General features: G+C 37.0%; 1 long non-coding RNA gene across 1 annotated transcript in view; it reads right to left on the bottom strand.

Annotated features, from left to right (window-relative positions):
• Nucleotides 1-27,084, bottom strand: part of LOC132531649 (uncharacterized) — a 279,219-nt gene that overhangs the window by 35,773 nt on the left and 216,362 nt on the right. The gene's annotated exons all lie outside the window — the stretch shown is intronic.

The following is a 27,084-nucleotide window of genomic DNA, read 5'->3' as shown; positions in this document are numbered from 1 at the left end:
GGTAATAATTTAGACTATAAACCAGCCACATAGCAGTCATCAAACTCCCAGCTCCCTGAAAGATAAACGCCTGACACACATTCCTAAGTTGCTTTTATAGGAAGCACACCCCACCAGATGAAAACTGCTGACTGCCAGCAAATAGACCCCAGACCAGTTGAAACCAGAAGGTTGATGAGGCTCAAAATTTCACCTTGATGCCAACCAGTCCGAGAATTCTACACAAGCTGATCACGCAGGCTGCAGGCCCCCCCCTCACACTGCCTTTAAAACCTTTGTCTCCTAACTGGCAACTTGGACATGGTCTTAGGACATTTGTCCACCATCATCCCAGGTTCCTAGACTCCTGAGTAAAGCAACTTTTCCTTTTCCACCAACACTTGTTTCTTGAGTATTGGCTATCAAGCAGCTGAACTTGGGTTTGGTACCAGCCTTGTCCAGTTACAAAACACAATTCTGTAAGATCAGAAATAGGATATAATATAAACTCTAGCATTCTGCTTTGAATTTTATAATATTATCAACGTTTTTGGTTTGAAAGCTATGTATGCTTTGAGATGTTACCTAGCTAGCAATCTTTTACTGATTGATTGTGCAAAACCCCTAGTAATTGTTTTTGTGCACAAAATTAATCACTTTCATCATTAAACATTTTATTATTGCAATAATAAACATACTCTTACACTTCAACTGACATTAAATTTCAGCATAAAGAGCATATGAGGAAATTTTCAGCTTAAGTTACTTATACTTGAAAGTAGGTGTTCAGATATAAAACATATCTTAATTTCTTTCAGTTGCTCATTTTACTAATATATAATAATTAAATAACACAGTAGCACTGTATTATTATTCATATGCTGATTGTGGTATGTACAACAGGGGTAAGCAAACAATGGCTCATGGGCCAAATCTGGCCCATCTTTGGTTCTGGATTTCCCATCAGCTAAGAATTGCTTTTAAAGTTTTAATTATTTACATTTCAAATGGTTATATAAGCATAACCATAATGCATGAACACAGTATATATGAATATTTCATAAATTTTAGTGTGTGTATATATATATACACACACACATATATATTACATTTTCCAAAAAGCTTATCTCTAAGTATTATTGTTGATGCTTTTAAAAATATTCAAAAATATTAATCGCCAATTGTTGGATGCAAATATATAGAAATACAGTTGATTTTTTGCGTATTGAACTAGTATTGTAATACACTGAAAAACTCAATTATTGGTTCTACTAGCTTTTTTGTATATAAGATAGGATTGTCTACAGACACAATCATTTTGTCCTTGAATAATAACAATTTCCCTTTGTCCCCAGACATGAAACTCTGGAAATTATATCAAGAAAGAAGAAAAGAAAATCTCCCCAATGACTCAGGAATAGGGAACAATATCTTACTTCTCCAATTTTCCTTTATTTCAACTGGCTAGCCCCATTCCTCCAAGAATCAGACCTCACTTAGCTCAATGGTATATCACAAATTAAATTTTGTTGAAAGGGTTAGCAGAGATCAATTGATATAACCCATGTGAAAGCATTTTTAATGCATAATACAAGTTACCTATTAATATTACGTAGGATTGAGATTTCCCGTGATTATTCTGTTTAGTCAGTGTTTTATTATTTTCACATTTTCCTTAACTTGCAAATTTAGTCTATTTTCTTTATCTAGAAGCTTTATGAATCATGTCTCACATCATGACCTTTGAAAGCTTACTTATAAAAATGTACCATGCCATTTCATGATTTTTATTTCGAGAGAGAGAAAAAGAGAAAAATTTTAAATGAGTTAAAAGTTTAAAATCATGTTCCACTTTCATGTGAAGTATGTATTTTCAACAAGAAAAATGGAGCTGTTGAATTGAAAGAGCAAATCTTCAAAAGTTTTATTCCTTAAAATTGTCTAACCTGGCCTCTTGATCACTAAATGCTAACAACCTAAGGAAACTCCCAAGAGATACTAAATCACATGGATCTCTTCCCTTGCTCAGGCAAGTTTCATACACCTCATGACAGGCTTCAGGTAAGCAATGCACAAGGTCTCTCACCAACCAAGCCTGCCTCTTTAATTTCCAGCTCCCAAACAGAAAGGCAAAAAGTCTTTAAAGAAATAAAGATAATGGATGGAAGGAGAAAAAGAATAGGGAGAGAGTAAGACCAGAGAAATTGAGTTTTATAGTTAATTTGCATGTGGTTGCATCTATACATTTACTAGTTTTGCCTCTTTTAGAGCTTCATTTTCGTAAAGGCGGGCAGCACGTCTGCCTATAATGAGCATGGCTTTTTTGGTTTTTGCAAAATAATAATTGGTGTGAGAGAGAGGTTTATCGCAACTTTTCAACAAAATACATTCCTTCCGTAAACAACACTGATTTCAGTGTGATAGTACAATATGGGGTGCCTTCAAGGAAACTCAGTTGATATAGTCATTCATTAAAAGATATACAAAGCCCCCTCTTCACGTGGCTTTAATAATTTATACCCGTCTTTGGTAACTTAAGTGGATGTTTTTGTTTTCAGCTGTGATGAAGCAGTTATAGTCATAGTTAATGAATGAATGAACAATCCCTACGGAGTTGATGGGCTGGATGCCTTTCCCTTTGCTGATTGAATTAATTTATGGTTCCAGGCCTCCTGTGCCCACTCACCATGACCCCACAAGCACTTTTTAAAGCAATTATGCTTCCATGCAAAGCCTCTACTGAAACAAACTTTGATGATAAAAATAACAATTTCCTTCAGTTCAGTATCCTGAGTTGTTTCAGTGTTTAGCAAACAACTCTCCAGAGCCACTTTCACTCTCTAATTTGTTTTGTTTCATTCGTATTGGAAAGCACAGGACAGAGGTATTTTGAGAGTCTGTTCTGAAGCTTCTAAGTAAGATCTCCTTTTGATGGGATTGATTTGGAAACCCTTCCGTGTCACTAGGGAGGCCTTTACTGCATTCACTTGGAACTGTTTCTAATATGACCTTAAAAATAATTCTCTAAATTTTCCACAGGAGGCAAACAAATATAAATTCTCCAAATATTATTTTTTCCATTTTTGGTAGAGAAAACCTGGCTCTCTATTCAACTCCTTGTTCTTGTTAGTTTTTTTTATATTGTCAACAAAACCATAATTGCTATACAAGTCTATAATTTTAAAAGAAAATTTACAAATCCACTTTGTATAGAAAGCTTCCAAAGTGGGAAAAAAATGTCTCAACTTAGTTAAATAGCCAACAGAATGTATTTAAAATTTGAGAAAACACTTTAGGAAGATTTATTTTTTTCAGAAATTGTTTTATTTGAAAAACTGGAATACATAGCCTTATTAATGTTTAATGCTGGCAGACAAATGCAAAGGGGAAAGCAGCCAAGTTTCAATGTCTACTCCCTTAAAAAGAAATAGAAACTTCATAATCAATCAACAGGAAGCATTTACTGTACAATCTCTTACATGTCCATCGTTAGTCTATGTGTTGTGGGGAATACAATAGAATGAGAAAACAGAAGCTTCGCCTCATCATAAGACAACATCAAATGATTCACAGAGCTAGCTTATTTTTACTCCAGTGTCTATCAACCTCGACTTACTCTGAACCTAAGATTTTATTAAGAGGTACTTCAATGAAAAATAGAATTTAAACTGACCCTTGAAGAATGACTAGGGTCTGAATAAATGAGTGGGGACATTAGAAGAGCATTCAAGGAGGGGAGAACCATAGGTTTACTTTTAGGACCATTATTTCAGTCTGATTAGAGTTCTGCAAGCTTATCATACAGTAATGGGAAGTTAGGTTGTGTCTGCTATGTTGAACCCAGAAGACATGTAGAAATGCTGTGCTAAGATTCAGGGAGTTACTAAATTTTTTGAACAGGGAAGTGGGGCAATAAAATTGGTATTTACGACTATTGCAAGAAAGAATTATTGTAAACAGAGAACAAATGAAAAAACTGTGTAGCAGTCCAGGCATGAGGGGATATAAGCATAACTAGGGCTTAGGCTTCAAGAACAAAGAAAAAGGGATAGAAATGGATGACATTTTGAAGAAGGAGATCATTGATGACCCACTGGATATGGGAAATTAAAGAATTACTTCAAAGTGATTTCAAAGAATCCAGCCTAGATAGGAGGAAAGTGTAGGTTTTTTTGGCAGAATCAGGAAAATTTGGATGAAAAGTTGTTTTAACAAAGGTATGTGTACAAGAGAGAGAAATGTAGCTGAGGTGGTAGAGGGAGAGGATGGACAATATGATGGGTTTTCATTTGTAACATTGATTTAGGGGTGATGGGAAGACATTCAAAGGACGACTTCTAAGTGACAGTTGGAAAAGATACAAGAGAGAAAAACAATGAAATATTCGAGGAAGTCTGAAGCCAACCAGCTGCCATTCAGTGGGTTTTCCTAAAAGGAACAATATCCTTTTTCTTCACCCACTTGATGCTTTATCAGTTATTCTCACCTCTATGATTTCTTCCATGCCTACAGCAAGGGGTTGGTGACTAGATCATAGATAAGTAAATTCACTTCATAAATTGTAAAGTGCTATATAAATCTATGTGTCACCATTACATCCTATGTTATCTTTATATTATTTTTTTAAAGCCATTATATCCATGCTTCTTAAGTGTGAGCTACACAAAAGTGACCTCCTTACAAAGAGTGCAGTTTTGAAAAGGAGAAGAGAGGTGTAACTCTTTAGTGGAAAGTTGACTAAAACTACCTCTGCCAGGTGATCAAGGTTAACATCAATAGTGATGTCACGGGCTTCCCTGGTGGCACAGTGATTGAGAGTCCGCCTGCCGATGCAGGGGACACGGGTTCGTGCCCAGGTCTGGGAAGATCCCACATGCCGCGGAGCGGCTGGGCCCGTGAGCCATGGCCGCTGAGCCTGTGCGTCCGGAGCCTGTGCTCCGCAACAGGAGAGGCCACAACAGTGAGAGGCCCGCGTACCGCAAAAAAAAAAAAAAAAAGAATAGTGATGTCATGTTGACATTATGTAATCTTGATATGATGAAATGAAAATGGCACTTTACCTCTGTTGTCTTCCTCCAAAAACTCATAACCTCAGTCTAATAAAAAAAAATCAGACAATTTCTAACTGAGGGACATTCTACAAAATACTTGAGCAGTACTCTTCAACAGTGGCAAGGTCATCAAAAATGAGGAAATGAGACATTTTCACAGTAAAAAAAGAGCCTAAGGGGTCTTGAATGCTGAATGCACTGTGGTATCTTAGGATCTAGGAGCAGAAAAAAAGGCGGGGAGCACGAAGTTGCCAAAAAAAGAAAAAAAAAGGAAATCTGACTCCTGAAGTATGAAGTTTAGTTAAAAACAATGTTTCAACATCAATTCATTAATTGTGACAAACATGGGGTACCAATGTAAGATGTTAATAATAGGGGAAACTGGGAGTGGGGTACATGTGAGTTCTCTATACTATTAAGTTTTCTGAAATCTAGAAGTATTCTAAACTAAAAAGTTTAGCTAAAATTTTTAAAAAAAATAAGGAAACAGCATAAGGCAGGCCAAAGCAGTAGAAGGAAAGAGGGCGTTCACTAAGTCATGAAATTTAACACTTTCTTAAAACTTCAGTATAAATTTCCTAACTCAAAAAATCTGTGCAAAGGTAAACTTCTTGAGCAGAACATAAATGCTGGGGATTTAAAGCCAAACAAATTAAATATTTTGGAAATATACTTTGGAAAAATGAAACATAGTCTCTTAAATATTATAAAGTAGTTGTTCTAATATGACATCTGTTCTAGAATTTCGTTGTCTGACTTTCTAGATCTTTATTAAAATAATATTTGAAATGCCATTGTGAAATTATTCTCCTACAGTGTTTTTGAAATGGGATAGAAAATACATTTTTCAAACCTAATACTTAAATACATAATTAAAGTTTTGCTATTTTATACCTTCCTGTTAGATTCAAGACAATCTACTTTGCTTATTTATTACTCAGAATCACTTTGATTTTTAGTTAACAAAAATGATCTATCAAAGAATAATCTCTAGGAATTACTCTCAAATAGTTAAATAGTCCCTCTAGAAATTACTCTTTGTCCTCCAAGTACTATTTTATCCTTTTATTTTCAACTTAGAATATATAAGACTCATTAATGATAACTAATCTTTCTCTTGAAATTTCCAGTCTGAATTTTAGATACTGAAGTCTCAAGGTCTGGCTAAGAAAATGGAAATAACTGCACAACTTGGATGGGTATATTTTTAGCCTGTTGAAGTTTGCAACTAGGGCTGGGTGCCTGCAAATTAGGTGTCTGTGGCTCCAACCCCAAACCACTATAAGTAGGAGGTTTCATGAAGTTTGAAATGAAAATTAAGCCATATGCAAAGTTTTCCTAACAAACAGAACAGAGCTATGACTGTTTGTTGAGTAAGAAGGTTAAGGGTGAGGAGCCATGGCAAATGAGATGTTACTAAGAGTAAAGCCCGCTACCGCAGCTCATCAGCAACACTCTGTTTCCAAAGCCCCAACCCCTAGCTCAGTGTATTCTTTTTCAATAGTGTCTACAAATGTACTGGAAGATGGTATGCCATGACAGACTGAACCAGAGATTCAGCATGCATGTTGCAAATGAAGCAACTGACAAAGGATTAATCTCCAAAATTTACAAGCAGCTCATGCAGCTCAATAACAGAAAAACAAACAACCCAATCCAAAAATGGGCAGAAGACCTAAATAGACATTTCTCCAAAGAAGATATACAGACTGCCAACAAACACATGAAAAGAATGGTTAACATCATTAATCATTAGAGAAATGCAAATCAAAACTACAATGAGGTATCACCTCACACCAGTCAGAATGGCCATCATCAAAAAATCTAGAAACAATAAATGCTGGAGAGGGTGTGGAGAAAAGGGAACACTCCTGCACCGCTGGTGGGAATGTGAATTGGTACAGCCACTATGGAGAACAGTATGGAGGTTCCTTAAAAAACTACAAATAGAACTACCATATGACCCAGCAATCCCACTACTGGGCATATACCCTGAGAAAACCATAATTCAAAAAGAGTCATGTACCAAAATGTTCACTGCAGCTCTATTTCCAATAGCCAGGAAATGGAAACAACCTAAGTGTCCATCATCAGATGAATGGATAAAGAAGATGTGGCACATATATACAATGGAATATTACTCAGCCATAAAAAAGAAATGAAATTGAGCTATTTGTAATGAGGCGGATGGACCTAGAGTCTGTCATACAGAGTGAAGTAAGTCAGAAAGAGAAAGACAAAATACCATATGTTAACACACATATATGGAATTTAAGAAAAAACAAATGTCATGAAGAACCTAGGGGTAAGACAGGAATAAAGACACAGACCTACTAGAGAATGGACTTGAAGATATGGGGAGGGGGAAGGGTAAGGTGTGACAAAGTGAGAGAGTGGCATGGACATATATACACCACCAAATGTAAGGTAGATAGCTAGTGGGAAGCAGCCGCATAGCACAGGGAAATCAGCTCGGTGCTTTGTGACGGCCTGGAGGGGTGAGATAGGGAGGGTGGGAGGGAGGGAGACGCAAGAGGGAAGAGATATGGGAACATATGTATATGTATAACTGATTCACTTTGTTATAGAGCAGAAACTAGCACACCATTGTAAAGCAATTATACTCCAATAAAGATGTAAAAAAAAAGAAAAGTAACTTTGTTTAAAATTGAATTTTCCAAGATTATTGATATCGTGCAACATCTTTTTTGGAGTGCTACCTTTTTCCACTTTGAAGAACACCACTGAAGAAAAATCTGTCCTCCATTGTTAAAATCATGGAAAGGACCCAGCTAATGAAAATTGTTGCCATGATGACAGAATAATCCAATCTTGCCCTCTTTCAAAACATCTCCCATACCTCTGACTTCCAATGGCTACAACATTTCAAATTGGCTAAATGGGAGTTTTAATTTTTAAGCATGAATGGATACCTGAAAAGGATTGGGTATTATGCTCCATGAGAGGGGAAGGGTGTCAAGCACTAAGTCAGTGGGAAAATAATAAATTAAAAAAATTTATGGCATACAAAATAGCTTGAGGTTGAGGTAGAAAACAAAAGATGCAAAGAACAGATAAGTAACTAAAGTAAGGATAACACTTGGGGCTCATTTACAGTAGAACCAGATAGTTTTGTACACCTAGCATGGCTCAGTTCAAACAATGATATTCATAAAGATAACTCTGACTCATTAAATAAATGTATTATAAGAATAACTGGCATTTCTTAACCATGCATAATGCATATTATATCCATTATCTTATTTAGTGCTTATTGTCAACTTACTATTCCCAATTTATAACTTGGATCATCTCGCTTACAAAAAACAAAGAAACTGATGTTTGGAGATGTTAAGTAACTTACCCGTGACTACCCTACTGAATAGGGGGACTTGGTATTTGAACCTAAGTTTGTGTGACCAAAATTTGGTTGCTTAACTGCCTATCTTATTTTAACATGATCAATATTTAAGGCAGAAAAGTTAGATACTTTAGAAATATTACACATGGTACTTACCCTCAAGGGGCTTATAGTCCATAAAGAGGCTTGAATATATAAAACAGAAAGTAATTTTAGAGAGTGATTAAAATTCAAAATTAGTGGTGCCACAGGAACTGAAAGAGAGCAATCACTGTATGTTGCAAAAATTGGAAGAAAAATATGGAAAATTTTGGACTTGACCCAGATTTTTTTTTTTTTTTTTTTTTTTTTTTTTTTTTGCGGTACGCGGGCCTCTCACTGTTCTGGCCTCTCCCATTGTGGAGCACAGGCTCCGGACGCGCAGGCTCAGCGGCCATGGCTCATGGGCCTAGCCGCTCCGCAGCATGTGGGATCTTCCCGGACCGGGGCACGAACCCGTGTCCCCTGCAGCGGCAGGCGGACTCTCAACCACTGCACCACCAGGGAAGCCCTTGACCCAGGTTTTGAGGACATGTATGTATGTATGTATGAATGGAGAGAAAGGAGAGCATATTCATACTGAGGCAAATGTGAAGGTGATGTGGAAGTCAAGAAGCAAGAGCAAAGACTCACAGGTGATGATAAGCATCCTTGGAGGGAAGACCAGGAAGAAGCAGCCCATCTAGTGTGAATAGATGCTACCAGGGAAAAGTGAACCAGGAATTGGAAGAAGTAAAGAGGGCCATATCACAGACCCCATGAAGCTAGACCAAGAAGCTTAGCTATCAGTTTATAGATAATGGAAGACGAATGAAATCTTACAGAGAATGTTTTCATGCTCAACTATTTCTGGCCTTCACAAGTCTCTCCAAACTCAAACAGATGTATTATTATTTTTCCTTGTTGTTATTAAGGGGTACTAAATTTCACTTCTCAATGGTTAAAAAATAATCCCTTGTATATAATAACAGAGATACAAATAAAATATACTTTCAGTTGTTCATAGGATCTGTTGACAAGAGGTCTGATGAGCAAAATAGAAATCATCCAGATCCAATGTCTTACTCCCTTTTCTAATGCAATTTTCCAGAAAAGTGGATTTTGGAATCCCGCTGATCTCAATTCATAACAGCTGCTCAGTTTCCATGTGTTTCCATGTGTTTCCTTAAATCCAGATCCTGCATTCTGATACAATTGATATGTTCTACTTTAATAGATACATGTTTTATGTAAATGTTGATACCTCAGATATCTGAAGTAATCTGTCAGCCTCTGAGGTCAATAATTATTAGCTAAACTACTCAAAGATAATTTTAAGGGATTTTAATATCAGGTTACCATAATTCTGTTATGGTTTTTTTAAAACAAAATTCAGACTAGGAATATTCCCTCTCTGAGGACCATTTACTCAGGGACAGTTGCCTGAATTAAAAGAAGAATAAAACCTAGTAACATTTACTTTGTAGTTTTACAATACAGTAATATTTTGTAGCAAACATTGATATAAGTGTAGGGGAAATTTCATTTATATCTCTGACCAAAGAAACAGCATTATACATCGCTTAATCAAGAGCTCTGTATTGTTATCACTATTCTTAAGTCAAAAGCTAGTTAAAAGCAAACATTTTATTTAATATTATTATTCCAAAATTTCACAAGATTTATAACTACATAGAGGGATCATTCATTCATTCATTCACTTCATAAAAAAATATTTAGAAGGCACCTATTGTAAGCCTGACACTGTGCTAGACCCTTGGGATACAATTATGAACCAAAAAAAGAAAGACGTTTATCAAACAATCTAACAAATATATGTCACTTCAAAATTGTGCCAATTTAAATTTGACTTTTTTGAAAACAGTAGAAATTTGATAAATTCCTGGCTGGATACTAAAGAAGAAAAATCAAGAAAAAAGATAAAACATAAATTAGCACTAACAAGAATGAAAGACATTAAAAATGTATATATAATGAACAACTTTATGCCAATATGTTCAACAATTTAGATGAAATGGAAAAATTCTTGAAAAATAACTAACCAAGCTACCACACAATGAAATACAAGATATGAATAACCTTATATCAATTAAAGAAATTTTATTTGTGGAGGAATTGTCCCACAACAACATTCTAGTCTCATATGATTTTGCTGGTAAATTCTATTACATCTTAAGAAAGAAATAACATTAAACTTACTCAAAGTCTTTCAGAAAACAGAGGAAAAGGAACACTTTGTAACTTGTTTTATTGAGGTCAGAGCTAACAAAATTAAGATTATAAACCAATATATTTTATGAACATAGACACAAAAATTAGTTTAAAACTATTATAAACTTGACTGCAGAAACTTATAAAAAGGATCATACATCATAAACCAGTGGTGTTTTTTCCCCAGAAATTCAAGGTTTAACAATCAGAAAACACTGTACTTCACCATATTAGCAGATTAAAGGAGAAAACCATGTAATCATCTCAATAGATTCAGAAAAAGCAGTTGACAAAATTTAACACCTATTCATAAGTAATATTCTGTGTAAACTGGTAAAATCAATTTGATAAAGGGCATCTATGAAAAACTATAGCTAATATCACATTTAATGTGAAATACTAAAACACCCTCCCATAGGGAACAAGGAAAAGATGTTTACTCTTACTCTATTCATAATTGTGCTGGAGGTCCTAGTCACTTAAATAAGATAATAAAAATAAATTTAAAACATTTTTTAATGAAAAAATATCTCTACTTGCAGATAACATGAATGTTTATCTAGACAATACTAAGGAATCTACCAAAGTACTGCTAGAATTGTGGCAAAGTGTGTTTACAAAAATAGTCACTGCAAAAGTTCTGGTACCATATCCTCTTACAGAATCTTGTTACTCCCCCCTCAGAGTCTTTGCCTCTTTCCTCGAAATTGGACAATTTTGTGACTGACTTGAAAAATAAAATGCAGAGGAAGTGATGTGTGACTACTGTGTGACTACCAAAATTGAGTCACAGTAAGTAGTGCATCTTCCACCTGGTGCATACTCTCTCTCTTCCTCCCATTCTTCTCCCCTCCCCCTTCCTCCCTTCTTCTCTTCAGAGTTTTGCCCATAGGACCTCACCATGATGTGAAGAAGTCAGGCAGCAATATGAAAAGGCCATGTCTAAATCAAAATACTATCAGGCATTTCTACAATACGATATCACCTCATACCAGTCAGAATGGCCATCATCAAAAAATCTACAAACAATAAATGCTAGAGGGGGTATGGAGAAAAGAGAACCCTCGTGTCCATCAACAGAGGAATGGATAAAGCAGATGTGGTACATATATACAATGGAATATTACTCAGTCATAAAAAGAACAAAATAATGCCATTTGCAGCAACATGGATGGACCTAGAGATTGTCATGCTGAGTGAAGTAAGTCAGACACAGAAAGACAAACCTATGACATGGCTTAGAGTCACAGATGTAGAAAACAAACTTATGGTTACCGGGGGATGGGGGGGAGGGATAAACTGGGAGATTGGGATTGACATATACACACTACTATATATAAAATAGGTAACTAATATGAACCTGCTGTATAGCACAGGGAACTCTTCTCAATATGCTATAATGGCCCGTATGGGAAAAGAATCCAAAAAAAAAAAAAAAGAGTGGGTATATGTATAACTGATTCACTTTGCTGTACACCTGAAACTAACACAACTTTGTAAATCAACTATACTCCAATAAAAATTAAAAAAAATACTATCAGGCATTTTTGTAGGAATTGATAGTCGGATTCTAGAATTTATATGGCAATACAAATGACACAGAATAACAAAATCTATCTCGGAAAAAAAAAGAACCAAGTTGGAGGACTTACAATAAACAGTAACAAGACTTACTATAAAACTATAGAGATCAAGACCAAAAATAGATCCATGTGGTCACTTAATGTCTGACACAAGTGCCAAAGCAATCCAATGGGGGAGGAGAAAGACTTTTCAACAAGTGGTGTTGAACAACTGAAAATCCATATGGAAAAAAGAGGAGCCTCAACCCCTGCCTCACAACATATAAAATATTAATTTGAAGTGGTACAGAGACCTAAACATAAAAGCTAAAACTCAACAGCTTTTAGAAGAATACTTATAAAAGAATATATTCACTACTTAGAGCTAGGTGAATGTTTCTTAGGCGTATCACAGAAAACAATAACCAAAAAAGAAAAAAAATGTGAGTAATTAGACTTCATCAAAATTAAAACGTCTCCTCAAAAGCCAGAAATGAAAGCATATGTCCACAAGAAAGCACTGTATAAGAATGTTCAGGGCTGTTTTATTCATAATATTCCCAAATTGGAAACAGCCCAAAAGTCTTTCATCAGAAAATGGCTCAAGAGACTGCTATATATTCATACAATGATCATTAGTTGGCAATTAAAAGGAAAAAACTATTAATACATATAAGATGAATAATCTCAAAATCAATTTGCTAAAGGAAAAAAAGGCTTATACAAAAGAGTTTATACTATATGAGTCAATTTATATAAAAGTTCTAAAATAGGTAAATTATACCAGAAAGAAATGAGAGCAGTGTTTGCCTTGGGAGTGGTGGGGACAGAGATAGCCTAGGAAAAGGCATGGGGTGGGTACTGTTTGGGGTGATGATAATATATATCATGATAAGAGTTTGAGTTTCATAAATGAATACACTTTTTAAGACTTACTGAATAGTATTACTGTGTTTTTTATGTTTCATCATGTGTATTACACTTAAAATATACAAATATATATTTGTTTTAATACACATACACACTCAGACACATGCAAACATCAAACTCTAGTTAATGATGTACATGCTGAAATTATTTAGGGATTGAGTGTCCTGACGTCTGCAACTAATTTCGAATTGCTTTAAAAAAAACATGGATTGATGAATAAATAGAGGAATGGACAGATATGTGAAAAAGCTACTAGAGCAAAATATTAATTGTAGAATCTTGGTTTTGAGCATGTGTGTTCACTGTATAATTCTTTCCACTTTTATGTAGGTTTAAAATTTTTCATAATAAAATTTGGGGAGAGATTACAATTGTAGAAGGAAAGATATAATGAGGTATGAAGACTTTTATAATGAGACTTGACAGAGTCAGGTAGTGAAGTTTTCCTTCCTTTTTTTTTTTTTTTTTTTGAGTAGTCTGCTGAGGGCTACATAGAGAGTAGTTTCTAGAAGTGGTTCTGCTTTAACAACATTCAAATATGCTTACATCCTAGGGCCTTTCTACTGTTTGTGAAGCATTATCTCTGTGAAGTTCCAGTCAGTTCTACTCACTTCCCAGGTATCAGTTTAGATACTGTGCTCTTGAAGCAGCCCTCTACACCAGGTTAGGAATCCTGGAGTCCTATTCCTCTCTCAGCATTCACCATCATTTACTTTGTGTCCTTGTTCAGTGCCTTCCTTCCTCAATAGCTATTAAGAGGTATAAGAGCCATGAGTATGTATGTCTTGTTCATCACTGTAGTCCCAGTTCATACGGCAGGGCTTGGTACATAGCAGGCATTAAACAAATATATATTAAATGGATGAACTGTGTTGTGTTAAATATTAAAATCAAATACTGGAGCAAACAGAAAAGTGGACACTATTTACACCAAAGTTTTCATTTCATCTCAGGAAATTCCTGGGCTGCTTAGGATAAGATCATCCAACCTAATTGGTATCCTGATTCTATAAAATTATCAAAAGACTTTTATGAGAGATTTTTTCCCAACAAAGAAAAGTTAGATGCTCAAATGGGTAATATCCAACTTAAAAAAAAATCCAGGACTGGTCATTGTTCTCAACTCACTTCTTACTCTTTTACTCTTTTCCCAGTTTCTTTTTTTGACTTCTCTACATTATATCGAGGCACGATCACTTTTGGACACAAAGTTCAACATGATGTTAATATAATTCTTTCTGGGGAAAGAAAAATGGCCCAAAGGGAATAAACAAGTAAATAACAATCACAATGTAGTAGCTTTTAATCTTTTACTATCAGTGAAGAAAAGAAAACAAGCAAAACCAAAAAACCAACAACTCAGCACATAGGCACAGCACATAGGATAGAAAAAGAAACTGTTATTACTTTGCACCCTTTGTACCATAGTCACGGCACGGGGTTGAGAAAGACAACTGCAGGATGTCTACCTTGGGAAACTCAAGAAAAGAAATGCCTTGCGAAGAGGTGACACAGTTGTTGCAAAACCAAATAAATTCTTTGCTGCAGTAATCACATAGAAAGATTGATGTTGGAAGCAGCCATATGGCTCACAGGGGAGGAGTAATGAGATCAAGGCACATGCTGCTGAAGCAGGTGATTTACTAATTAGATTTCAGTGATGTGGTTCATACAATGTTTAGATGGAAATTATCTTAAAATATACAAAAGAAACAAAACAGAGAAGCAGGGGAAATGATTTAGAGCCATGGTCATAATGAAATCAGAATGATGGGGCTGAAGTAAGGTTTTTTATAAGACTTTTGTTGGCAAATAAAAGCAATTTGTCATGTGCTATCAAAATCTCAATAGGATTGAGTAGAGCAATCCAAGAGCCAGAAATACAGACGATATGATGATCACTTCATCATATGTTGTTTTCATATATTGATACTTTCATAAAGGTGGATATAATTATTCATATATAATCTCTTTTATTCTCTATCACAATTATAACTGGATCCTAGAAAACAGGGTTGAGACAGTCTAAATGACTTGCTCAAGGATACAAACCGGCAACCAAGAGAACTGGGGTTCAAAGTTATGGTGTCCACTTACAAAGAAATGTCCTAATCCCCTGCACTGCGCTTCATCTAGTTCCATAGCACTGAAAAGTCATACGCAACTTAGAACATGCTTTATAAGGAAATGAAATCAGTGCATTTAAATGTTTTATAGCATATGCTTACTTCTCCACATTACACGGAGCTTTGGGTGATGGTCTTGACCATCAAAGAAGCACTTGTTCTGGGCTAGTTACTTGGGATGAGACCTCGTACTGCACTTTGAACTTAAAAAATATGACACTTAAGGAGTCTCGCCTCCTCTTACCCATTTTTTTGATGTTCCCATGATGAAATGCTATATAACCACTATAGTTATTATCATTTTAAACTGGACCATTGATACTGGCTCTTACAACATTGAGATACAATGGGAATGTTCGAGGTTTGAAGAAGGAAGTGGTAACACTGTCAAATTATTCCTGGATAACCCTTCAAATGTTTAAACGTCAAGGCATTTAGAAAGCATATGGACAAACATTATTTCTAGGGAATTGCTTTAGGATAACGTGGGTGGCTGAAATACATTTATAGCTGATTGAAATAATTCAATCAGTTTCTGTCTCGTGATACAAATAAAACACTACAATCAAGTGTTCTGAATTACACTGATTATTCCGTGTGTTACGGTTTGTCAATGGATTTGAAATTTTACTTCTACCAAAGAGTAAACATTTATTATGCAAAGTAAAATTAATAAACATTTTAGCAATAAAATTTTTAAAAGTACTTCCTTGATTGAAGAATTAATTCATACAACATCAAGGATTAGTGAAAGAAAATCATTCCATTGGCAGTTTGCCTACATGTGTACTTTGATCAAAGGTTTTTGCTGGAAATCATTCATTTTAAGTGAGGTAGCAGCATGCCTAACTTAAAAACAATGGCAAAGTAAAGACTAGCTTTACCTGCTGGCCTGCTATCTCCTAACAGGGACAAACACTTGTAATGATAATAGTTTATTACTACTAGCTAATGACAGTGCCAACTATGTACCGTGAGCTATCTCACTTTTCATGTGTTATTTCATTTGAAAAATAAAAGAGACATTATAGTGGCATCCAACATGAGCTCAATGGGAAAAGGTCTCTGAAGGCGGAAAGCTGCAGAACAGAGTTCAGTCTTTAAGCCATCTGTCTGAGCAGCTAGGGGTGGAGAAAACGGAGAAAGGACTCCTTGAGAGTGGTCTCAAGTACAGCTGAGGGAAAGATCTCTGGCCCCTGCTGGGTAGGGCAATCATGAAGTTAAGTACTTCTTGTTACAAGGTGAACTTGAGACCCAGAAAATAAGGAACACACTAAAAATCAGGTTGCTTAGAAATAACAAGTTCTCTACTCAGATCAATATTGAGAAAAAGTTGTTGGTTGATTTGAAAGAAGCTTTGTAAACAAATTTGAATTTTACAAGAACTGATGAACTGATACTACATCAAGGTGGAGCCATAGTTAATGAATGAAAGCAACCCAGAAAAAGTTACTTGGGCTTTAAATGTGTGTTTGGGTTGATCTTTCTTCTCCTAGGGATAAGGAAAGTTATTTGTACTCTTATTCTAATTTCAAAAGGAATTTACCTTCTCCACAAATCCTATGATCCCAACACTTCAAAAATCACTATCCCTTTTGATTGATTTAAAATAAACACCTCTAGCCTCTGAGCTGCTGAAAAGGTCTTCCTTCTTGTTTGGATCCCATATATGAGTGATATTTACCTAAGTTACCATATTCATCTAATTTCTTAAAGACTTATAGGCACTGTACTAGATGCTAGGAAAACAAGTTTACTTGTTAAATCAGCTTCTAAATAAGGTTCTTCCAGCTCTTTTCCTATTTTCTGTGATTTTAGTTATTGGCCCACATCAGTAAGAGCTATCCTAAATGGAAAAGATAAATAGAACAGACCTTGTGGCAGTAAATCCTTTCACAGAGCTCCAAACATGCAGACATTTAGTAAGCTAAATGCCTTTTTTATGAGACTGCTTCAAATCAAGGTCAAACCAGTTGTCCTTGAGCTAAGGGAAGCAGTTGCCCAAACTGACTGACTTTGAGAAAATATGTTTCCATCAGTGTATGTATTTCTTAGCAACCACTTATAGAGAAGATACTACGTTCAAGGCATCAGGAAACTGCTGAGATTAGGGGTGAAAACATAGATAGGATATGGACCCCTCTCTCAAGAGGACACAGCATATGCTTCTAAATGACTGTGATACAAAGTAGAAAGTGGCAAGTGTTTTGAGAGATGAAAATATGCAGGATTAACCTGAGTGTATACACACAAAATTTCAATGTATTTCTATTCGAGTATTCTTCCTCTTTTGTTTGTAACTATGTGAAGTCAGCATTCCTCTGTAAATTACTGTTCTCATTTCAGTAATGGGTTGTAATTCCATCTGACACCTCAAAGGTGATGTAGAGACAGCAGAATATAAATGTATATGCTGAGTAGGCACAGATGGAATATGAAGAGGGGAATTGGCAGGGTCTGAAATGCAAGCAGCTGCTGATGGGAGACAGGGAAAGAGACAGTTGGGTTCAGCAAACTGAGCAGCTCTTAGAACTGAGGTCTGACTGAGTGGTCTTACACACTATGGTAGCATCTGCCATTCAAAACCTCCAAGTTTTAGAGTTCTCATTAATCAGGGCAGGATGGTTTTGACTATAAGATATTCAGGTTCCTACTCAGTTCTAGGCTCTCAAATTCTACTAGACAAATGCACTCCATGCACCATGAGGCTGAGTCACCACTGTGCACCACTGGCACAGGGCCTGGGCTCAGCAGATGCTCAGAAAACATTGATTCAGTGCATGAATAAGTAATTACTTGGGGGTGGAATTCTAATAATGTCCACCACCTTCTCTCCTTTCTTCTCACCTCCTCCTCTAGGGTGTCCTACCATCCTGATTTGCCCACGACTTTCCCAGTTTTAGCCTTCAAGCCCCAATTCCAGTGAAACCTTCAGCCTTAGGCAAACCAGGATGGTTGGTCAAACTTCCTTCTGCCCACTTTACCTATTTATGCTTCAGATATGTCCATGGCTTCTGTGGACCTTACTTAAATCCACTGGAGATATTTAGGACTAAAGACAGTGTTTTAAAGGGTACCTAAAAGTTTGTGAATTTCCTTTTGGCTTGTTTATTTCTCCCTGGAATAAGTGAGATGATGTTAAGACAGATTTTTAACGTCTCTCTCTATTCATATGTGAGTGGATGATCTGCAAATAAAAGAGCTCTTCTATTTGCCAAAAGCCATCATCCGCCTGAGTACATTATGATGTGATAAAAACACAGAACATAAGGCTTCAAGTAATTCTTGGAATATCTCGCTTGGATTCTAAGCCAAACAGGTGTAATACAGAAAGTCCAAATTGACAGTGAACTGAGACAATCTGGTCACTGCCAGACCAAAGATACTAGGACAGCAGAGAAAACCAAGCTGGCAATGGAAGACCAAAGACACAAGAGAAATCCAAATATGCACAGAAATCCAAGGAACCATTCTTTAAAAAAAAAAAAAATTCCCACATGTATCCTGACCTTTAGCTGAACTAGGAATGATTAGAGCAGTGCCATTCCCCAGTGACCATAAAAGAAATGTCATGCCAGTGCCACCCCCCCCAGCTCTGAAAGATGCAAGATGGCATTGCCATCAACTCCCAGACTTTACTCAGAGCTACACGCATTCCAGTGGAACATGAAGTGGTACTTTAGATGGAAGACTAGATTTTAAATAAATCCAGATTTCATGCCTTCCTATAGTATCAAGAATGCCCAGTTATCTACTTGAACATGGAATGTGTGTACAGGGAAAGGAAATAACATTGCACGTTTAAGTACTGTATTATAAGTGAAAAATGAATGTCAAATAAAACTGTAGTTAAAATTAAAAAAAAAAAATCAGGGATCTTCACTCTATTTCACTCTGCTACAGGCAGAGGAATTTTACCACTTGGTATTGATGTCTAGCTGAATTAGAAAGAAGAGTTTCTCCTTACAGCACTAGTGGGATATTTCATTTATCTGTGTTCAACTAGAGAAATTCTGTGATTATTGTAATCCCAGTTTTAAAAGATAAGCATTTTCAGTATAATGTGGTAACTATACTTTTAGCAAAGCAAGTCCAATGAAAGAAATATACAACTACAGTATTTTCGTGCTGGTGGGAAAACTACTTGTTGGATTTAATAAGAGACAGGATGTCTCTCTGCATATGTATGTATTTTAAAGGATCTTCTACCCTAATTTTTCATGAGATGCATATCCACTGTAATTTGCTTTCCTGTCTTACTGAGGGATTTACTCACTTATTCATTCAAATATATACATTGGGTGCCAGGCACTTAGACACTGGGGATAGAGCAAGAAACCAAACAGACAAAGTTCCTATTACCATGGAATTTGTATACTGGAGTCAGGAGAAAGACAATAAGCAAATAAGTAAAGTAAGTGGCCAGTCAGAAAGTTATAAATACTTTGGAAAAAAAATAAAACAGGTGAGTATGGATAGGAAAGCAAATGTGAGTTCTCTAGGGCTGGTTGTGAGCCACACTTGAGAAGAGGTCTTTCATCGTTCAGATGCTCCCATACTTCTTCTCCTCCTTTATGTGTTACATGAGAGTTTAAGTGACTAGGTTTCGTTTTTTACTTAGCTATTGAACAAAGCAAGAGATACTACTGGAAGGATTTTAATCAAAGAGAAGCAAGGTTAATTATCAAAGTAGTAGATATTCTTTCAAAATCCCAGCCAGGTAGTTTCTTATCCAGCCACAGCGTAGCAGAAAGGGCATGGAATTTGGGATCAAGCTAAACTGGTCTTGAATTCTGATTCAGTCACATCAGCTCTGTGTGACCTTAGGAACATTATTTTAATCACCCTGAGCGTTACCTTCTTTTTCTGTGCTATGGATATAATAGTTGATTCCATGTTTAAAGGGGCTATTATTGTGAATATTAAACATGATAATTAATGACAAGCATCTGGCACTCAGTGGATGCTCTTCACGCTACAGTCGTTGTGATACATCCATCTCCCCTTCCATCTTCTGAAATGGACTAACCAAGACTGAGATATGAAAAGGAATCATTATCAAGGTTAATAACTAGCTCAATTAACAGCAACAGAACTGAAGGTCTCAGAAAAATGGGGTGCCTCCACATATTTCTGGATATAGGACAAAATCAGAGGCGACTGTCTAAAACTATGTCTTTGGAGGAGCTTCAAGATGGCGGAAGAGTAAGACACAGAGATCACCTTCCTCCCCACAAATACATCAAAAATACATCTACACGTGGAACAACTCCTACAGAACACCTACTGAACACTGGCAGAAGACCTCGGACATCCCAAAGGCAAGAAACTCCCCACGTACTTGGGTAGCGCAAAAGAAAAAAGAAAAAACAGAGACAAAAGAATAGGGACGGGACCCGCACCAGTGGGAGGGAGCCGTGAAGGAGGAAAGGTTTCCACACACTAGGAAGCCCCTTCGCGGGCGGAGACTGCGGGTGGCGGAGGGGGGAAGCTTCGGAGCCGTGGAGGAGAGCGCAGCAACAGGGGTGCGGAGGGCAAAGTGGAGAGATTCCCGCACAGAGGATAGGTGCTGACCGGCACTCACCAGCCCAAGAGGCTTGTCTGCTCACCCGCCGGGGCGGGCGGGGCTGGGAGCTGAGGCTTGGGCTTCAGTCGGATCGCAGGGAGAGGACTGGGGCTGGTGGCGTGAACACAGCCTGTAGGGTCTAGTGCACCACGGCTAGCCGGGAGGGAGTCCGGGAAAAAGTCTGAACCTGCCGAAGAGGCAAGAGACTTTTTCTTCCTTCTTTGTTTCCTGGTGTGTGAGGAGAGGGGATTAAGAGCACTGCTTAAAGGAGCTCCAGAGACGGGTGTGAGCCGCGGCTAACATCGCTAACCTCAGAGACGGGCATGAGACGCTAAGGCTGCTGCTGCCGCCACCAAGGAGCCTGTGTGCGAGCACAGGTCACTATCCACACCTCCCCTCCCGGGGGCCTGTGCAGCCCGCCACTGCCAGTGTCCCGTGTCCAGGGACAACTTCCCCGGGAGATCACACGGCGTGCTGTGAAACATCACGCTGGCCTCTGCCACCGGAGGCTCGCCCCACACTCCATACCCCTCCCTCCCCCCCGGCCTGAGTGAGCCAGAGCCCCCGAATCAGTGGCTCCTTTAACCAGGTCCTATCTGAGCAAAGAAGAGATGCCCTCAGAAGACCAACCTGCAGAGGCAGGGCCAAATCCAAAACTGAACCCCAGGAGCTGTGCAAACAAAGAAGAGAAAGGGAAATTTCTCCATGCAACCTCAGGAGCACCAGATTAAATCTCCACAGTCAACGTAATGTAACCTGCAACTGTGGGATACCTGAATAGACAACGAATCATCCCAAATTGAGGAGGTGGACTTTGGGAGCAACGATATATATATTTTTTTCCCTTTTTGTCTTTTTGTGAGTGTGTATGCGTATGCTTCTGTGTGTGATTTTGTCTGTATAACTTTCCTTTTACCATTTGTCCTAGGGTTCTGCTTTTTTTTTTTTTTTTTTTTTTTTTAGTATAGTGTTCAGCGCTTGTTATCACTGGTGGATTTGTTTTTTGGTTTGGTTGTTTTCTTCTTTCTTTATAATTACTTAGAAAGCTTTTTTTAATAATTATTTTTTGTTTTTTATTTTAATAACTTTTTAATTTTAACTTATTTTATTTCATCTTTTTCTTTCTATCTTTTTTTCTCCCTTTTATTCTGATCCGTGTGGATGACAGGCTCTTTGTGCTCCAGCCAGGTGCCAGGGCTGTGGCTCTGAGGTGGGAGAGCCAAGTTCATGACATTGGTCCACCAGAGACCTCCCAGCTCCATGTAATATCAAATGGTGAAAATCTCCCAGGATCTCCATCTCAACACCAAGACCCAGCTCCACTCAATGACCAGCAAGCTATAGTGCTGGACACCTTATGCCAAAAAACTAGCAAGTCAGGAACACAACCCCACCCATTAGCAGAGAGGCTGCCTAAAATCATAATAAGGTCACAGACACCCCAAAACACACCACTAGACATGGACCTGCACACCAGAAAGACAAGATCCAGCCTCATCCACCAGAACACAGGCACTAGTTCCCTCCATCAAGAAGCCTAAACAACACACTGAACCAACCTTAGCCACTGGGGGCAGATACCAAAAACAGCGGGAACTACCAACCTGCAACCTCTTAAAAGGAGACCCCAAACACAGTAAGTTAAGCAAAATGAGAAGACAAAGAAACACACAGCAGATGAAGGAACAAGGTAAAAATCCACCAGACCTAACAAATGAAGAGGAAAGAGGCAGTCAACCTGAAAAAGAATTCAGAATAATGATAGTTAAGATGATCCAAAATCTTGAAAATAGAATGGACAAAATTCAAGAAACGTTTAACAAGGACCTAGAAGAACTAAAGAGTAAACAAGCAATGATGAACAACACAATAAATGAAATTAAAAATTCTCTAGAAGGAATCAATAGCAGAATAACTGAGGCAGAAGAACGGATAACTGACCTGGAAGATAAAACAGTGGAAATAACTACTGCAGAGCAGAAAAAAGAAAAAAGGATGAAAAACTTGAGGACAGTCTCAGAGACCTCTGGGACAATATTAAGGGCACCAACATTCGAATTATAGGGGTCCCAGAAGAAGAGAAAAAGAAAGGGACTGAGAAAATATTTGAAGAGATTATAGTTGAAAACTTCCCTACTATGGGTAATGGAATAGTTAATCAAGTCCAGAAAGCACAGAGAGTCCCATACAGGATAAATCCAAGGAGAAACATGCCAACACACATATTAATCAAAGTATCAAAAATTAAATATAAAGAAAAAATATTAAAAGCAGCAAGGGAAAAACAATAAATAACATACAAGGGAATCCCAATAAGGTCAACAGCTGATCTTTCAGCAGAAACTCTGCAAGCCAGAAGGGACTGGCAGGACAAATTTAAAGCGATGAAAGGGAAAAACCTACACTCAAGATGACTCTACCCAGCAAGGATCTCATTCAGATTTCACGGACAAATTAAAATCTTTACAGACAAGCAAAAGCTAAGAGAATTCAGCACAACCAAACCAGCTTTACAACAAATGCTAAAGGAACTTCTCTAGGCAGGAAACACAAGAGAAGGAAAAGACCTACAAAAACAAACCCAAAACAATAAAGAAAATGGTAATAGGAACATACATATCAATAATTACCTTAAATGTAAATGGACTAAATGCTCCAACCAAAAGACACAGACTGGCTGAATGGATCCAAAAACAAGACGCGTATATATGCTGTCTACAAGAGACCCACTTCAGACCTCTGGACACATACAGACTGAAAGTGAGGGGATGGAAAAAGATATTCCATGCAAATGGAAATCAAAAGAAAGATGGAGTAGCAATTCTTATATCAGACAAAATAGACTTTAAAATAAAGACTATTACAAGAGACAGAGAAGGACACTACATAATGATCAAGGGATCAATCTAAGAAGGAGATATAACAATTGTAAATATTTATGCACCCAACACAGGAGCACCTCAATACATAAGGCAAATACTAACAGCCATACAAGGGGAAATCGACAGTAACACAATCATAGTAGGGGACTTTAACACCCCACTTTCACCAATGGACAGATCATCCAAAATGAAAATAAATAAGGAAACACAAGCTTTAAATGATACATTAAACAAGATGGACTTAATTGACATTTAAAGGAAATTCCAAGCAAAAACAAGAGAATACACTTTCTTTGCAAGTGCGCATGGAACATTCTCCACGATAGATCATATCTTGGGTCACAAGTCAAGCCTTGGTAAATTAAAGAAAATTGAAATCGTATCAAGTATGTTTTCTGACCAAAACACTATGAGACAACATATCAATTACAGGAAAAAAATTTGTAAAAAATATAAACACATGGAGGCTAAACAATACACTACTTAATAACCAAGAGATCACTGAAGAAATCAAAGAGGAAATAAAAAACTACCTAGAAACTACTGACAGTGAAAACACAATGACCCAAAACCTAGTGGATGCGGCAAAAGCTGTTCTAAGAGGGAAGTTTATAGGAATAAAATCCTACCTTAAGAAACAAGACACATCTCAAATAAACAACCTAACCTTGCACCTAAAGCAATTAGAGAAAGAAGAACAAAAAAACCCCAAAGTTAGGAGAAGGAAAGAAATCATAAAGAACAAATCAGAAATAAATGAAAAAGAAATAAAGGAAACGATAGCAAAGATCAATAAAACTGAAAGCTGGTTCTTTGAGAAGATAAACAAAATAGATAAACCATTAGACAGACTCATAAGAAAAAAAGGGAGAAGACTCAAATCAATAGAATTAGAAATGAAAAAGGGGAAGTAACAACTGACACTGCAGATGTACAAAGGATCATGAGAGATTACTACAAGCAACTCTATGCCAATAAAATGGACAACCTGGAAGAAATGGACAAATTCTTCAAAATGCACAACCTTCCGAGACTGAACCAGGAGGAAACAGAAAGTATGAACAGACCAATCACAAGCACTGAAATTGAAACTGTGATTAACAATCTTCCAACAAACAAAAGCCCAGGACCAGATGGCTTCACAGGCGAATTCTATCAAACATTTAGAGAAGAGCCAACACCTATCCTTCTCAAACTCTTCCAAAATACAGCAGAGGGAGGAACACTCCGAAACTCATTCTACGAGGCCACCATCACCCTGATACCAAAACCAGACAAAGATGTCACAAAGAAAGAAAACTACAGGCCAATATCACTGATGAACATAGATGCAAAAATCGTCAACAAAATACTAGCAAACAGAATCCAACAGCACATTAAAAGGATCATACACCATGATCAAGTGGGGTTTACCCCAGGAATGCAAGGAATCTTCAATATATGCAAATCAGTCAATGTGATACACCATTTTAACAAATTGAAGGAGAAAAACCATATGATCATCTCAATAGATGCAGAGAAAGCTTTTGACAAAATTCAACACACATTCAGGATAAAAACCCTCCAGAAAGTAGGCATGGAGGGAACTTACCTCAACATAATAAAGGCCATATATGACACACCCACAGCCAACATCGTCCTCAATGGTGAAAATCTGAAATCATTTCCACTAAGATCAGGAACAAGACAAGGCTTCCCATTCTCACCACTAGTATTCAACATAGTTTTGGAAGTTTTAACCACAGCAATCAGAGAAGAAAAAGAAATAAAAGGAATCCAAATCAGAGAGAAGTAAAGCTGTCACTGTTTGCAGATGACATGACAGTAAACATAGAGAATCCTAAAGATGGTACCAGAAATCTACTAGAGCTAATCAATGAATTTGGTAATGTTGCAGGATACAAAATTATTGCACAGAAATCTCTTGCATTCCTATATGCTAATAATGAAAAATCTGAAAGTGAAATTAAGAAAACAGTCGCATTTAGCATTGCAACAGAAAGAATAAAATACCTAGGAATAAACCTACCTAAAGAGACAAAAGACCTGTGTTCAGAAAATTATAAGATACTGATGAAAGAAATTAAAGATGATACAAATACGAGGAGAGATATACCATGTTCTTGGATTGGAAGAATTAACATCACAAAAATGATTATACTACCGAAAGCAATCTACAGATTCAATGCAATCCCTATCAAACTACCACTGGCATTTTTCACAGAACTAGAACAAAAAATTGCACAATTTGTACGGAAACACAAGAGACCCTGAAAAGCCAAAGCAATCTTGAGAAAGAAAAATGGAGCTGGAGGAATCAGGCTCCCAGACTTCAGCCTATAGTACAAAGCTACAGTAATCAAGACAGTATGGTACTGGCACAGAAACAGAAATATAGATCAGTGGAACAGGATAGAAAGCACAGAGATAAACCCATGCACATATGGTCACCTTATCTTTGATAAAGGAGGCAAGAATATACAATGTAGAAAAGACAGCTTCTTCAATAAGTGGTGCTGGGAAAACGGGACAGCTACATGTAAAACACTGAAATTAGAACACTCCCTAACACCAAACACAAAAATAAACTCAAAATGGATTAAAGACCTAAATGTAAGGCCAGACCCTATCAAACTCTTAGAGGAAAACATAGGCAGAACACTCTATGACATAAATCACACCAGGATCCTTTTTGACCCACCTCCCAGAGAAATGGAAATAAAAACAAAAATAAACAAATAGGACCTAATGAAACTTAAAAGCTTTTGCACAGCAAAGGAAACCATAAACAAGATGAAACGACAACCCTCAGAATGGGAGAAAATATTTGCAAATGAAGCAACTGGCAAAGGATTCATCTCCAAATTTTACAAGCAGCTCATGCAGCTCAATATCAAAAAAACAAACAATCCAATCCAAAAATGGGCAGAAGACCTAAATAGACATTTCTTCAAAGAAGATATACAGATTACCAACAAACACATGAATGAATGCTCAACATCATTAATCATTAGAGAAATGCAAATCAAAACTACAATGAGGTATCATCTCACACTGGTCAGAATGGCCATCATCAAAAAATCTAGAAACAATAAATGCTGGAGAGGGTGTGGAGAAAAGGGAACCCTCTTGCACTGTTGGTGTGAATGTAAATTGATACAGCCACTATGGAGAACAGTATGGAGGTTCCTTAAAAAACTCAAAATAGAACTAAACTACCATACGACCCAGCAATCCCACTACTGGGCATATACCCTGAGAAAACCATAATTCAAAAAGAGTCATGTACCACAATGTTCATTGCAGCTCTATTTACAATAGCCAGGACATGGAAGCAACCTAAGTGTCCATCATCAGATGAATGGATAAAGAAGATG

This window comes from Lagenorhynchus albirostris, chromosome 13, assembly GCF_949774975.1.
Source record: "Lagenorhynchus albirostris chromosome 13, mLagAlb1.1, whole genome shotgun sequence".
NCBI classification, from domain to species: domain Eukaryota; kingdom Metazoa; phylum Chordata; class Mammalia; order Artiodactyla; family Delphinidae; genus Lagenorhynchus; species Lagenorhynchus albirostris.
The sequence above is the reverse complement of the archived record's forward strand: the minus strand, read 5'-3'. Positions and strand labels throughout refer to the sequence as shown.